This window comes from Schistocerca gregaria, chromosome 2 (assembly GCF_023897955.1).
Source record: "Schistocerca gregaria isolate iqSchGreg1 chromosome 2, iqSchGreg1.2, whole genome shotgun sequence".
Taxonomy (NCBI): Eukaryota; Metazoa; Arthropoda; class Insecta; order Orthoptera; family Acrididae; genus Schistocerca; species Schistocerca gregaria.
In genome coordinates, this window is record NC_064921.1 from 430,077,239 (window position 1) to 430,089,463 (window position 12,225).

Genomic DNA, 12,225 nt, shown 5'->3' on the forward strand with positions numbered 1-12,225 from the left:
CAACAGTGTGGGATCCGCACCAGGTAGGGTTGATAAAAGAGATAGAGAAGATCCAACGGAGAGCAGCGCGCTTCGTTACAGGATCATTTAGTAATTGCGAAAGCGTTACGGAGATGATAGATAAACTCCAGTGGAAGACTCTGCATGAGAGACGCTCAGTAGCTCGGTACGGGCTTTTGTTAAAGTTACGAGAACATGCTTTCACCGAAGAGTCAAGCAGTATATTGCTCCCTCCTACGTATATCTCGCGAAGAGACCATGAGGATAAAATCAGAGAGATTAGAGCCCACACAGAAGCATACCGACAATCCTTCTTTCCACGTACAATACGAGACTGGAATAGAAGGGAGAACCGATAGAGGTACTCAGGGTACCCTCCGCCACACACCGTCAGGTGGCTTGCGGAGTATGGATGTAGATGTAGTAGATGTAGATGCCTGGCACTTAAATGTGATTTTCAGAGTATCCATGTAGATAGATGTAGATGTAGACATTTGCCATAATCGATATGTCCTGTAGGTACGGGTTTCTGAGATACCCATTTACAATGAAATAGTGTCCCTGAAATCCGCTCTGACATTCATTCAGCTTATCAGCACTAACTCTTCCATCCATATCATATCCAGTATTAGGGATCTCTAACTCCCTCTCCTTCTTCCCTTATGCCTTCCCCGTCACCCATACGCAGCTGTCATACTCCAAATCCGTCTCCTCACATCCAGCCTCCTCCAGTCCTAGCTACGCTCATCTTCACGCTTCGTAGCACACCGAACACATTCCCTTACACCTACATTCTTCTATATTATGGAAGGCCTAAACTTCCTTCTCGTAACCATTCCCTGTGTCAACTAATCAAAAATATGTCAACAGTTTATTATTTATAATTAAATGTGTCCTTTGAGACTCCCGTCTCGTTATTATCATATCTGAGTTTATTATTTAATCAACATACGTGAAAACAAACTGTTAATGACTTTAGAAATGTATTTAATACTGTTTTTAATTATACTGTTTGGATTTTATATATTTTAAATGCATTTGGCTCAAGACCGGGATACTTCTGTTTCCGACAGTATTGTCCCCGTACATATGGGGTCAGGAGCGTAAAATAATGACATAAAAAGTCCATCAGCCGCGCTGTAGAACACATTAGGCACGTCACTCCTCATTTTATGGAACCCAAATATTACACAAAATATATTTCACCGTCAATGTAGTCTTCCTTGTCTACATCATGCCATATGCTTCCGAGAGTAAGTACACTTATTTTCAAACAGTCTCGAAACCTTCCATCAAGATTACCGTACTCTACAAACAAAGAACACATACGGCATATAGCATCGCTATCAAATATTTATCCCTTTCACCCCAACAATTATCTCACGGGCCACACTCTCAAAGAACAGAATATCCGTTCCTCTTTTACGAAACGTTCCTGCGCTCCTACTAGTTCAATCGCGATGCACAGCTCATTAAAATATTCATCACTTCAATAACTTTAAAATCATTCCCTGACTAAGCGACGCATTCCCAAGAGCACATCCTACTCTATTTTCCTGCAGACAATTTTTTTTTCGTACATGCCCATACAGCCATCTCTAAACAGGAAATACTATTGTACAGTCTTTTTTGACAATTCAGAGTAAGTATTGGAACAAGTCCGGTGCCATTCCATCGCCGGTACCATTCCAAAGTACCGTTATCCATGATGGCGGCCATGACGTCGGAGACACACACACCCCGCCTACATATACGCGCTAGGCATTAAATGTTTTCATAACATCGCCACCATTCCAAAGCACCGTTATTCGACAACAACAAGGTCGCACCCAGTGTATCCACCACGTTGTGCGTGTCTACTTCCTATTGCCGTGGCGCGGTGCGGGAGAGAGAGATAGCGCCATCTCTCTATGTCACAGCCCCGCGCCTACATACACGCGCTAGGCAGGACCTATATAAATCAGTGCACGCTCCATGTCACTCTCACACTACTCGTATACTTCGTTCGTCCAGTACTTGTCACGTCTTCGTAATTAAACGTCCAAAAATGAAGCGTTGACGATCCGCCAGTGGCAGCAGCAGCAACCGTGCGCATGTGGACGAAGTTCCCTCGTGGTTCTCGTCAGCTGTCCCGCTCGTCGTCAGCTGGCCAGTCACCGCCACGAAGTGTAAATGCACTCACTAAGGATACGATATTTTATACATGATTACTTATTGCCTAAGCCACTTCCTGCTCGTTATAGGCAAACTCCAGTTCCCTAAGAATGCCCTTAAATGCTTCTACTTGCTGCTAGCGTCTGCTGATATGTAAGTGGCAACACCATATAGCATACGCGTATAATCTCCCCAGGGCTGCACGGTTCGTCCAGATACTTTTTCAGTATGTTCTCAAAAAATTTCACAACACTTCGGAAACCTGAGCTCTCGAAGTCACATGTCATAAGGATTTCTGTTTAATTCTGTTTTGCGTCTCCTTTGACCAATATCTGCTCATTAATGCGTCGCGGAACTCTTGGTATGTTTTGCAACCTTTAGCAACACTACGCATACTTACCGCTCATGCACCTTCCAAGTGCGCACATACAAAGTCAAGTTTGTACATTAACGGCCACTGTGGTGGTAACGTTAGATCAAACTGCCCAATGGACGTTTTTGGATGTAACGTATTATTATCATTCTTATAGTGTTGGAACTTGTGTACCGACAGAAAGTGTTGATAATCAAACTGCCTAGTTTCATCTTTCCGCGGTGGCGTTTCGATGTTTTCATTAACTACCTCCGTGTGCGCCTCCTGGATATCCTGTGGCTCTTGCAAGTGCGAGGCGGATCGCCTAAGAGGGTAGCAATTGCTTGCGCCAGTTGTTCTGCTACTGAACTCCGCCTCCGGCAAATCACTTACTACACGCGGTACTTCCGTACGTGTGATTTGCGGTTCACAACTGCCCTGACGTTCTAACAGTCTGGTTAACAGCATGCGTGCTTCATTATCACGTCGGTTCACAACTCCTGTGACAGATACTGTGTCCCGTTGCCGTACTTCCGAGGTTACCTCTTCCGCGGATACCGTCTGAATATCGGCTCCAGTTTGTCCTGTATTTGTAGAAGTTCTGTCGACTGACAGTGCCTCTACCCTGCTCTCGATTTGTCGTTTAACTTCGGCAAATTCTGCCATCAGTGGTGCCTCTCCGGCTTCCTCCTTCCTGCTCGACACGGTGTGTTCAGTATTTTTCACTCCTGTCTGCAGCTTATTTATAAGTTTTGCCGACCTTGGTCTTGTTCTCTGTGACCTCCTTCGTTTCTCTCGCTATTCTCTTGGCTCTCCGCGCAATTAATTTCGCCTCATTGGCGGTTCTTTTCGCTTCGGCTATCTCTCGGTCTAACTTCTCGCGCAACGCTTTTACTTCATCCTTCACATCGCATGATTCACGCTTTATGGTGGCAAGCTGCTCCCGGGTTTCCTTTCTACATTCCTGTATGGCTGGCTGGTGTGGCCGAGCGGTTCTAGGCGCTTCAGTCTGGAACCGCGCGACCGCTACGGTTCAGATGTTAAGTCCCATAGTGCCCAGAGCCATTTGAACCACTCCTTTATGCTGCTCTGTGTTTCTTCGCTGATTCTTTCCAGACTAGCTTGCCTCTCCTTTCTACACGTTCCAATTCTTTCCTGCATCACTTTCGTACTAGCGTCTACCTTCTGCATCATACGCTCCAAGAATCCACCGCCAAGCCTCCCCTTTCCTACTGATAACTACTGTCGTGGCTTGCAGGTGATCCCCTGCTCATTCTTTCGTCTCCTGTCGAGTGAGGTCCAAACCCTGCTCGGTACGACAGTGTCGGAGTATTCCGTTCCGATCCTCCTGTACATAACCCATTCATGCTTCTCGTGGGCGACGCTTGCCCCCGCGGTGACACGCTGCCGAACTCACGGGTGATTATCACCAGTTCAATGGGCCTGATTGCACCACTTAGGCTCGCCAATGGCCCACCAATCCCTGTATCATGCTCCATGTTGTCCGGTCACGTCATGCGCTCTGTTCGTTCCCGAAAATAGCTGTTTTCTCTTTCGAATTCCGCTGCCGCTAATTCGTGTAAGCTGTCGCTGCTTCCTCTCATGACTGCCATTCTGTCAACCCCTGTTGCGCCCTGAACTGTCTGTATTAAGCGCGCCTTAGCCCTAGTAATCATCTGTGTTTCCTTACCCACTAACGTTATACACTAACAAAACTTTACACACAAAATACACACTATAATCATTAACTCCCAATATCTCTACAATATTCACAAATAGGTTACCCAACAAATCCCACAAATCTTCCCGATCTCTGCGGATCCTATACCTAACCAATTACTCTCATTATTTCCCTAATCCAAAATATTTATTCAATCTGTGACAAAACAGAGAACACGAAACAACACAGTTGTAACGCCCTTAGAAAAATTAATGAATTACTGTGCTGATAAACCTCTTACATTATTTGCTTTTCAAACAACTGAGCAAAACTAAACGTACTCAGACATTCAATAAAGTGACACAAATATTTTTAGCGCAACGCAATCTGACTTTCAGCAATCCCTACAAAAGAATGGCCTTGACTAACATTAACCTATACATTTCAAAAATCACTTACCTCACAAAAATTTTCGTTACACGAACTACTGCAATACAACAAGCGCCACTACTGCCAGCTAAATAAAAGATTCAAACTACTGAAGGCACTAACTACTGATAGGTATAGTTAGCAAATGAAAGATTTTGATAGAGAACAAACAATGTATTAACCTTAGCAGTGTTCAAAAGTCATAATATGTATAGCAGTTCATGACCTCCAGTCTTACAAATTTACTGTTTCTGATGGACACACGTCCAGATCATCCGCTCTCAAAACTCCGCCATTTCTCTCCCCACATCCACCACTGCTGGCGGCTCACCTCCAACTGGACAACGCTACGCGCTGGTGACAAACAGCTGCCCAACACTACAATAACAAACAACAATGCAAACCTGCCACAGAGTGCACACAGCACAGCCAGTGATTTTCATACAGAGTGCTACGTGGCGTTACCAATAGAAAAACCTAAACAGCCTACTTACACAGTAATCCCAACAACAAATTAACGACGAGCCAGCAATACATACAAACAATGAAACAAATACACAGCATAAATACACAAACACAAATATAAAGAATTTACCGCGCACAAATAACTGCCGCCGTGATTACTGATCAGAAGATTACAGCTGTCTACACATCCTGGGCGGGTCAGGCACGTAGAAGGGGTTTCTTTTTTAATAAAATGCTGATTAGGGACCATAGGTAGGTCAGCCAAATGTCGGGGGCTTTAACAAGAATGCTTTTACTTGTTCACTTTGCCTACTGGATCGGGTCGCTGGATCTGCCTGAAGGCCTGTTACGAGACCCAACCTATTAACTAAAACTGCCCCTTTACTAATTTTGATTAATATTTAATAATTAAATAGTGTTCAGGGAACTGATCACTACCAAACAAACAAGGATATCATTGAACACATTTATTTAACAATAATCTTCCTAACATCAAAGTGAACAAAGACATACCTTTGTTGTTGTTGTTGTTCTCTTCAGTCCTGAGACTGGTTTGATGCAGCCCTCCATGCTACTCTATCCTGTGCAAGCTGCTTCATCTCCCAGTACCTACTGCAACCTACATCCTTCTGAATCTGCTTAGTGTACTCATCTCTCGGTCTCCCTCTACGATTTTTACCCTCCACGCTGCCCTCCAATGCTAAATTTGTGATCCCTTGATGCCTCAAAACATGTCCTGCCAACCGATCCCTTCTTCTAGTCAAGTTGTGCCACAAACTTCTCTTCTCCCCAATCCTATTCAATACCTCCTCATTAGTTACGTGATCTATCCACCTTATCTTCAGTATTCTTCTGTAGCACCACATTTCGAAAGCTTCTATTCTCTTCTTGTCCAAACTAGTTATCGTCCATGTTTCACTTCCATACATGGCTACACTCCAAACAAATACTTTCAGAAACGACTTCCTGATACATAAATCTATATTCGATGTTAACAAATTTCTCTTCTTCAGAAACGCTTTCCTTGCCATTGCCAGTCTACATTTTATATCCTCTCTACTTCGACCATCATCAGTTATTTTACTTCCTAAATAGCAAAACTCCTTTACTACTTTAAGTGTCTCATTTCCTAATCTAATTCCCTCAGCATCACCCGATTTAATTTGACTACATTCCATTATCCTCGTTTTGCTTTTGTTAATGTTCATCTTATATCCTCCTTTCAAGACACTGTCCATTCCGTTCAACTGCTCTTCCAAGTCCTTTGCCGTCTCTGACAGAATTACAATGTCATCGGCGAACCTCAAAGTTTTTACTTCGTCTCCATGAATTTTAATACCTACTCCAAATTTTTCTTTTCTTTCCTTTACTGCTTGCTCAATATACAGATTGAATAACATCGGGGAGAGGCTACAACCCTGTCTCACTCCTTTCCCAACCACTGCTTCCCTTTCATGCCCCTCGACTCTTATTACTGCCATCTGGTTTCTGTACAAATTATAAATAGCCTTTCGCTCCCTGTATTTTACCCCTGCCACCTTTAGAATTTGAAAAAGAGTATTCCAGTCAACATTGTCAAAAGCTTTCTCTAAGTCTACAAATGCTAGAAACGTAGGTTTGCCTTTTCTTAATCTTTCTTCTAAGATAAGTCGTAAGGTCAGTATTGCCTCACGTGTTCCAACATTTCTACGGAATCCAAACTGATCCTCCCCGAGGTCTGCATCTACCAGTTTTTCCATTCGTCTGTAAAGAATTCGCGTTAGTATTTTGCAGCCGTGGCTTATTAAACTGATAGTTCGGTAATTTTCACATCTGTCAGCACCTGCTTTCTTTGGGATTGGAATTATTATATTCTTCTTGAAGTCTGAGGGTAATTCGCCTGTCTCATACATCTTGCTCACCAGCTGGTAGAGTTTTGTCATGATTGGCTCTCCCAAGGCCGTCAGTAGTTCTAATGGAATGTTATCTGCTCCGGGGGCCTTGTTTCGACTCAGGTCTTTCAGTGCTCTGTCAAACTCTTCACGCAGTATCATATCTCCCATTTCGTCTTCATCTACATCCTCTTCTATTTCCATAATATTGTCCTCAAGTACATCGCCCTTGTATAAACCTTCTATATACTCCTTCCACCTTTCTGCCTTCCCTTCTTTGCTTAGAACTGGGCTGCCATCTGAGCTCTTGATATTCATACACGTGGTTCTCTTCTCTCCAAAGATCTCTTTAATTTTCCTGTAGGCAGTATCTATCTTACCCCTAGTGAGATAAGCTTCTACATCCTTACATTTGTCCTCTAGCCATCCCTGTTTAGCCATTTTGCACTTCCTGTCGATCTCATTTTTGAGACGTTTGTATTCCTTTTTGCCTGCTTCATTTACTGCATTTTTATATTTTCTCCTTTCATCAATTAAATTCAATATTTCTTCTGTTACCCAAGGATTTCTAGCAGCCCTCGTCTTTGTACCTACTTTATCCTCTGCTGCCTTCACTACTACATCCCTCAGAGCTACCCATTCTTCTTCTACTGTATTTCTTTCCCCTATTCCTGTCAATTGTTCCCTTATGCTCTCTCTGAAACTCTGTACAACCTCTGGTTCTTTCAGTTTATCCAGGTCCCATCTCCTTAATTTCCCACATTTTTGCAGTTTCTTCAGTTTTAATCTACAGGTCATAACCAATAGATTGTGGTCAGAGTCCACATCTGCCCCTGGAAATGTCTTACAATTTAAAACCTGATTCCTAAATCTCTGTCTTACCATTATATAACTTCTCTGATACCTTTTAGTATCTCCAGGGTTCTTCCACGTATACAATCTTCTTTCATGATTCTTAAACCAAGTGTTAGCTATGATTAAGTTGTGCTCTGTGCAAAATTCTACTAGGCGGCTTCCTCTTTCATTTCTTAGCCCCAATCCATATTCACCTACTATGTTTCCTTCTCTCCCTTTTCCTACACTCGAATTCCAGTCACCCATTACTATTAAATTTTCGTCTCCCTTCACTATCTGAATAATTTCTTTTATGACATACCTTTATAATTGATAAAATGAAGCTAGTAATGGCAATGGCCCTTAAATTCCGGAACTAACTCTTAAGATCGGATAACGCATCTGTACTTGTTATTTTCTACTCTCTCACCTTGTCAGACGGCATAAAATACGTCAGACAAACCTACTTCAATTACCAAATTCTCAATAAGAGCGTGGCTGGAAAACTGAGCTCTGGTAATCACAGGCGTGCGTAACATCGGATTAAATGCCGAAGCTGAGCATCACGTCACCAAATGCAGCACCGTGGACAGGTCAGCAAGCTGCCGACGGCGTCTGCGTCGTCGAGGAGCCTCAACTGCAACAAAATGAATTTATTTTCGCGAACCGGCCTCCTGTTCGTAAACTCCTATTCAAAAGCTAATTCTGCTTTCTTTCCAATCGTCTCCCACTCGTTAAGAGGGGACTCACTAGCCCAAAGGCGGAATCCAGTAACGTCTTTAATAAAGTGTGGCTCAAGGAAATTGCTCTGCTCCTGTCTGCTTCCTGCGAGACAGTCATCCAAACCATAATTAGCGGAATCAGCCTGTCACTAACAGTAAAACATGGCAGTACCTAACTGAATCCTAGTTTCAGTTGCAGCTGGCAGACTTATTCAAAGTTCTGCACAGCACACTGAAAATATTTACTCCCCTACAGCAGAGCCGAAAGCACGACGTCCGCTCGCTACAGGAGCTAAGACGATTCTCTCGATAACAGCTCCAAAAGCTTCCTTCTGCAAAAATCAGCACTCCCACGCTATTTTTCGAGCTGGCCAATCCCGTGGCTCTAGAAAAGCACAGTTTGCTCCCACTATTATTTCCTGGCTTCTTCCAACCAATTAAAACATTCTGCTCCTTACTGCGCCTAGAATGTTCTGGAACAAACTGAAACTCCGTTCAAAATTGAACCCACCAATCGTGTCTCTATGTTCGCCCTCGCGCGGGAATAGGTCATTGCACCAGCTTAACCGCGTTTCTTAGAAAGCCCCAGAAAGCGTTAGAGTTCGTGGGGAGGCTCCCTTGGGCGCCAGCTCATCTCGACATAGTGGCGTCGGCGTAACGTTCATCGCCAACGAGGCGCCGTCCCTCGAAACCCTGCCTGTGTTGTCCGCGCAATGGGTGCCTACCTGCTCCGACGGCGCAGCTCCCCCAGTAGGACGCTTTCGCATGCCGACTCGTAATGGTCCATTGTAAACTTCCACACCCCCCTGCCCTGCCTTTGAGCAGTGCCGATTGTCCGCTCCTGCTAAACTCCGTGACAATACACTCCTGGAAACGGAAAAAAGAACACATTGACACCGGTGTGTCAGACCCACCATACTTGCTCCGGACACTGCGAGAGGGCTGTACAAGCAATGATCACACGCACGGCACAGCGGACACACCAGGAACCGCGGTATTGGCCGTCGAATTGCGCTAGCTGCGCAGCATTTGTGCACCGCCGCCGTCAGTGTCAGCCAGTTTGCCGTGGCATACGGAGCTCCATCGCAGTCTTTAACACTGGTAGCATGCCGCGACAGCGTGGACGTCAACCGTATGTGCAGTTGACGGACTTTGAGCGAGGGCGTATAGTGGGCATGCGGGAGGCCGGGTGGACGTACCGCCGAATTGCTCAACACGTGGGGCGTGAGGTCTCCACAGTACATCGATGTTGTCGCCAGTGGTCGGCGGAAGGTGCACGTGCCCGTCGACCTAGGACCGGACCGCAGCGACGCACGGATGCACGCCAAGACCGTAGGATCCTACGCAGTGCCGTAGGGGACCGCACCGCCACTTCCCAGCAAATTAGGGACACTGTTGCTCCTGGGGTATCGGCGAGGACCATTCGCAACCGTCTCCATGAAGCTGGGCTACGGTCACACACACCGTTAGCCCGTCTTCCGCTCACGCCCCAACATCGTGCAGCCCGCCTCCAGTGGTGTCGCGACAGGCGTGAATGGAGGGACGAATGGAGACGTGTCGTCTTCAGCGATGAGAGTCGCTTCTGCCTTGGTGCCAATGATGGTTGTATGCGTGTTTGGCGCCGTGCAGGTGAGCGCCACAATCAGGACTGCATACGACCGAGGCACACAGGGCCAACACCCGGCATCATGGTGTGGGGAGCGATCTCCTACACTGGCCGTACACCTCTGGTGATCGTCGAGGAGACACTGAATAGTGAACGGTACATCCAAACCGTCATCGAACCCATCGTTCTACCATTCCTAGACCGGCAAGGGAACTTGCTGTTCCAACAGAACAATGCACGTCCGCATGTATCCCATACCACCCAACGTGCTGTAGAAGGTGTAAGTCAACTACCCTGGCCAGCAATATCTCCGGATCTGTCCCCCATTGAGCATGTTTGGGACTGGATGAAGCGTCGTCTTACGCGGTCTGCACGTCCAGCACGAACGCTGGTCCAACTGAGGCGCCAGGTGGAAATGGCATTGCAAGCCGTCCCACAGGACTGCATCCAGCATCTCTACAATCGTCTCCATGGGAGAATAGCAGCCTGCATTGCTGCGAAAGGTGGATATACACTGTACTAGTGCCGACATTGTGCATGCTCTGCTGGTTGTGTCTATGTGCCTGTGGTTCTGTCAGTGTGATCATGTGATGTATCTGACCCCAGGAATGTGTCAATAAAGTTTCCCCTTCCTGGGACAATGAATTCACGGTGTTCTTATTTCAATTTCCAGGAGTGTATTACCTGAACTAAGACTTCATGCAGCATGCGAATTTCTTGAAGTTAATCCGCATCTTATGCCGTCTGATACTCCCTATATTAGTTTCAATGGGCTGACTGCCTGATAAATAACATTATAACCGGTATCTAACTCGTCTTTGCAACAATTATTATATTACAGTAAGGTGTAAAATACTGCCGCCTTACAATACCACAGTGTCTTGTGTGGTTTGCCGCTACGATTTCCCACCCATACTTTTCTTTTCCTCTCTCTTCCTACACTTCACTTTTGCAAATTTGGTAATCTCTTCAGCGTAGTGCCAACATGCCAGTCAGTTTAGAGGATGATAATGAAGCTCACCACAAAAGATAGATGCTCTCAAGTCCAGCCATGAACCCTGACCACTATCATTGATTTTTACTTGCTGTAACGTGCAAAACTAACTCTTGTTTCGTTCAACAGATAAGTATGACGTTGAATTGAGCCTACCGTTGCAGACAGAAGCAGACTAGGAGCGGAAGACCAATGCCATAGCCAGTCAAACAAGCACAACATCAAAGGGGTATCGGAGAAATTCGGAGTTACATTAACCTACAATAATGTGCAATAAATGTTTTTAATTGTTCACAGATAATAGCAGCAAATTAGCGACGCCAGGGAAAGGAGTTTACTATAAAAGATCACGGCATGTAGTAGCAGCATGTTGACGTCAACTGTAGAAAGTAGAAATAGAGACATTAGTAGTTAGAGACCATGTGGTGATGGGATGACTAAATTAATAAACGTTTATTTTATCCACAGGAAAAAACCATCACGATTGTTTAGATAATTTTGTTTTGAAAATTTTGTTTAAGAAATGTCTTTCTGTAAAATAATTGTAATGTATTGTACGTGATGACGTAAGAGGAAGTGGCTTAGGCAATAAGTAATCATGTATAAAATATCGTATCCTTAGTGAGTGCAATTACACTTCGTGGCGGTGACTGGCCAGCTGACGACGAGCGGGACAGCTGACGAGAACCACGAGGGAACTTCGTCCACATGCGCACTGTTGCTGCTGCTGCCACTGGCGGATCGTGAACGCTTCATTTTTGGACGTTTAATTACGAAGACGTGACAAGTACTGGACGAACGAAGTATACGAGTAGTGTGAGAGTGACGTGGACCGTGCACTGATTTATATAGGTCCTGCCTAGCGCGTGTATGTAGGCGCGGGGCTGTGACATAGAGAGATGGCGCTATCTCTCTCTCCCGCACCGCGCCACGGCAATAGGAAGTAGACACGCACAACGTGGTGGATACACTGGGTGCGACCTTGTTGTTGTCGAATAACGGTGCTTTGGAATGGTGGCGGTGTTATGAAAACATTTAATGCCTAGCGCGTATATGTAGGCGGGGTGTGTGTGTCTCTGACGTCATGGCCGCCATCATGGATAACGGTACTTTGGAATGGTACCGGCAATGGAATGGC